General features: G+C 39.9%; 1 protein-coding gene across 6 annotated transcripts in view; it reads left to right on the top strand.

Annotated features, from left to right (window-relative positions):
- The window catches only part of LOC135217573 (LIM/homeobox protein Lhx9-like), a 312,394-nt gene that overhangs the window by 264,314 nt on the left and 43,080 nt on the right, over positions 1-5,000 (top strand). The gene's annotated exons all lie outside the window — the stretch shown is intronic.

Raw genomic sequence — 5,000 nt, 5'->3', positions numbered from 1 at the left:
ATCTTTGTCCTCAAAGTTAGTGAATCTTCCCGTTAAATATTTCTCGTATTATTTGCAACTGGCAACAGGAAATACATAACGATATATATAATATATACACCCGTTAAGCCACTTTTCCCTGGCAGGGCATGGCCACAGAAAAATAAACAACGCTTTGGTTTCTGCAGCATTCACCTCCTAAATTGCTGAATCTTTGATGGACTTCCATGTGCAGAAACCTTGTACATTAGATTCTTCCAGTGAGATATAAATTCGATACAATGATTAGTTTCTTTTGGACATTCAGAAAACTGGTCCTGGGGGGAGCGTAGGATACTAAGATATATATAATATATTATTAACTATATTTATATATATACAAAAAATATAATATTATCAAATAAATAATTAATATATATATATCATCATAGAAAAAGGCGAGAATGCCAAACCCTTACGATGATAAACAGTAAACAAACAGACATCATTCAGGTGCGCAAACACAGATAGGCTGCTTTGCACATATATCTTCAGTTCTTAAGCCAGCAATAGTAGAGCTCTTGAGTACGCGTACACACGCGCGCGCACACATTCACGAACACGCACACACATTCCTTTCGCGAGCCAGTGTTCAATTTCCACCTTTACAAATATTCATGTTACCCCCCTGATATTGCTCTGATCGAACCTTTTCCTCTTTGAAATTGAAATAAGAAAGATTCAATCCCTCTCTCTCTCTCTCCCCTCGGTTCTCCTCCCTTCCTTCCTACGCCCACTCCTTCATCCTCCTCCTCTTCCCCTTCCGACTCCTACTCTTCTCTGTTGCCTCTCCAGTTTGTGCTCTCTCTCTCTCCTCTCTTCTCTCTCTCTCTCTCTCTCTCTCTCTCTCTCTCATTCTTGTAGTGCACCGGGCATTTGAGCCAGCCAGCCATGTTGTTATGAAAGCAATTTACGCCATTCATTTTTCTGATAGATGTACACTAGAATTAAATATAGAGTAAAGACAATTGAGTGACGGCCCATCACGGCAGTGTTTGGGGGTGGGTGGGGGAAATTATCGAAACGAAGGCCATATATCCCCAGAAGCTTTCCCTGTCATTTTTCATCGGACCCCAATATATGCCCAGTTTCCAGAATTTGGGATTGATAATGTGTCGATTATATTAAGCGGCGCGAGAAGTGTTTTATTAACTAGGAACGTTTAAGCCTTAGGATCCAGGATGGGCGGCAATCTCTCTCCCGGTCTCGTGGACCCATCTTCACCAAACCAATCTCTCTCTCTCTCTCTCTCTCTCTCTCTCTCTCTCTCTCTCGATGGATGTTCTGCTCTCTCCAGAAGCGGCATGGAGTTACGGATAAGTTTTGATACCTAAAGGATGGCAGTAGGTAGGCAGGGGAGACGGGTTATTGGGAGAGGGGGTTGTCTGTGTTAGCGGGGGATATCCCTTGGATAACCGTGCAGAAGGGGGATTCGGATGGTGGGGGTATGTAAGCCGGGGGATATTGTGGTGGGGGTGTTACAAGTCTGCAACACACACACACCCCACCACCCACTGCTGTTAATATAAACCGTCAGCCCACCGCTCCGTCTTGTAACGCCGAGACGAAATGCAAATCATTCAATTTTCCCCTCGCTTCTCAATATTGCATACACAAGCAAACTGCCATCTGGTGCCATCGCGCGCAACTAAAGCCGCGTGCGAAGTGTACCAGCTGACTCTGGATTCCACGCCTTTCCCTCTCGCTCTCTTTCCCTCTTTCTTTTCCCCTTTTTTCCTCCCTCTCTCTCTCTCTCTCTCTCCCTCTCTCTCTTACCTGTTTTCGAATAGCTTTGGCGAATCTTTCTTTCCTATTTACCCCCGCGTGCAGCTTTTCAATCTGATGTAAGTAGTTTGGATCGTTTTGGCCGCCAATGGCTTCGGCGGTTTAGCGGTAAATTTAGGTGGCGGTTATTTGAGGCTGACGGAGGGATTCGGACGACGTGAGAATTACACCTGACGAGTTATATTGGAGATTTGGGACGCCGAGCGCGGGAAATGTTCAGAAGATTCAAGTGTTGGGATATATTGGGGTAGCATGTGGTCCCGTTTTTCAACTCCTTTACCCACCACCCACCACCCACCCCTACGTCCCTTCCCCGCATCATCCCTCGTTACTCCCCTCCCCCCTCCTCCCACTCGCCCCTGCCTGCGCTCTTTTTCACAGCTCTTGTTAAAAAACTGTTACGAATCTTCAGCAAAATTTCTTCATTTTCCTTCAGTAGCGTCACTGAAGAAGCGTCAGAGAGAAAGCGAAGAACCAACCTTTTATTGCCTCTGGAATAATTGCGGCGGATCTCAGGAAAAGATGGCCGTGCGCTGTCGGCGGACGGTCGGAGGGAGGAGAGTCGGTGATATTCTATTAAGGCTGCCTGCACAAAGTATATTTCGGTGACGGACAGCTATGCAATTATTTTCTTGTGAGACTTTTCAGTTGCAGTAAAAATTATTCTTATTTTTTATTAAAGGATTTCCGGTTGGCTTGTAGGGGGATAAATATTATTATTATTATTATTATTATTATTATTATTATTATTATTATTATTATTATTATTATTGAGCTCTAACACCAAAGGATGTATCATCTACATTGACAACTGCAGACCTAGAAACAAACATTTCCCCCCATCGCCTGTCTCTGCCACTTAATTCAAAGACTGTAAACGAAGATATATCGGCGCGAGTAAAAGGATCTAACCAATTTATATCCCCCTTCCAAGAGAAGAGATGGAGAGGAAAAAAAGTCCTGGGTGTGTAAGAAAGGGACTAAAACGGTGTAAGAGGACAAACAGTAGTTGGAACAGCAGCAGAAGCAATAGTAGTAATAGTGGTAGCAGCAGTGGTGTCCCTTCGAGAGAAAACAAGAGGTCCCACCAGACCATATTTCAACCGAACCTCTCTTCTTGTCTGATTGTCTTATTTTTGTCTTATTTGTCTTATTGAATTCCAGATTGCGATATTTATGTCATGTGATTACTTTAGTTGACACATCTGCCGATAGGTTTTCCTCCCTTGTTGTGGTTTCGGAGAAGAACATAAATTGGACCATTGGATATTTTCTTTTCCTGAGTTGCATTACAAAATGAAGGTGGAGAGAGAGAGAGAGAGAGAGAGAGAGAGAGAGAGAGAGAGAGAGACTCTACAGTTGTATAATTACACAAGGCTTGAAACATGTAATTCATAAACATACATTAATTCACTGCTTTTGATTACAGGCATAATCTAGCCGCCCGCGCGAATACACACACATGTATATATATATATTTATATATATGAGATATTATATCTATTATGAATTATATATATATATATCAATATATTATAATATATATGTGTGTGTGTGGTGTGGTGTGTGTGTGTGTGTGTGTGTGTGTGTATACAAGCACTGATTCCATCTTTTGTTCGATTTCGCATTTAGTGTGATATTGTATACATATTTATGTAATTATACAACGAATATTAACCGCATTATACACTTAAGATCTCAATACCATTTCATTAAAGTACAAAGACCAGTAAAATTCTTAGAAGGTGAGGCGCAGAACGAGGGTTGATGAGCTTGGAGCAGGCCAAGCAAATTACTACAGAATGACTGCTGTGCCGCTGGGAACACCGTATCTCATATCAGTCAAGAGAAAAATGGATACGACGCCTTAACCTCTCAGGCCTGGATGATGCCGACGGATTATGACTCGTTTGTGTGTTGGTGATGCTCATGAATAAGGCATTCCTAACAGAATAGAAATTGAATTCTTTTACAGTATCCCATACATAATTGCAAATCAGTTTCGTACGATGAATGTGGATCCCGTGTAAAAAAAAAAATACTGCAACTAGCATTTACTGTGGAGGAATGATAATCTAATCAGATGTATTCTTTATTATTTATTCAGTTATGAATTTAATTTTATCTGGAATTGCATCTGAATAATGAATACAAACAGTGCGATATTAACGTTTTCTGGTATATGCAGCCCAGAGCACCTGCACCTCTTCCTTTATTTTGATTTTTAATCTGTATTTGCCACAGCTCGTTTTTAATACCCGTAATACGTCATCATGTTTGTTTGTCTTTCACTTATGGGGATCTCTCTCTCTCTCTCTCTCTCTCTCTCTCTCTCTCTCTCTCTCTCCTCTCTCTCTCTCTGGTGTAAATTTCTTATTGTATAAATGGAGTATACATATATAAATATATATATATATATATATATATATATATATATTACATATATATACATATACATGTATATATATATATATATAATATATATATATATATGTACATATATACTGCATTAGTGGAGGAAGTCGTAAATAGTTTCATGTCTGCTAACAGGCTAACGGAGGAAAAAAGCTGGGAGTTGGGAAGAGAGGGAGGGGGGAGGGGAGAGGGGAGGTCGAAAGTCTATAACCAGGAAGTATCACTCTCAAAGGGCCTTTACATTACCTTACTCCGTTCCCGATGTCTGTCTTCCATTGGTTTGGCTTCTGTTTTGGCTTGGTATAAAATGAGCATTTCCTTTACCAAATCTCTGTATATCTCTCGTTCTTTCTGTCACGATTGAAGTTATAAAACTTATTTCTTACTTATAAGAATACTAACTTCAATCGTTACAAATCGGTTGTATTTTAGGTAACACACACACAATATATATATATATATATATATATATATATATATATATATATATATTATATATATATATATATATATCTGTGTACGTATATATTTCTATACTTGCTGCTGCAGTGAACACTTACTAGCCTAAGAGTCCTCTGGAAAAAGGTTGTTTGCATTATTATATCGAAAGAATATTTCCCTTTTCTTGAAATAATTATATTATAGGTAAAATTTCAGCAAAGACAGTTGTATCGATCGAGAAGAAAATTAAAGCGGTCTTCGCAATAAAGCTTTACTTTGTAGCTCCCACTGTTCTTCCAAGGTTTCAAAATTATTAGAGAGAGAGAGAGAGAGAGAGAGAG

This window comes from Macrobrachium nipponense, chromosome 11, assembly GCF_015104395.2.
Source record: "Macrobrachium nipponense isolate FS-2020 chromosome 11, ASM1510439v2, whole genome shotgun sequence".
Classification (NCBI taxonomy): domain Eukaryota; kingdom Metazoa; phylum Arthropoda; class Malacostraca; order Decapoda; family Palaemonidae; genus Macrobrachium; species Macrobrachium nipponense.
Note: the sequence above shows the minus strand (reverse complement) of the source record. Positions and strands in the feature narration are given on the sequence as shown.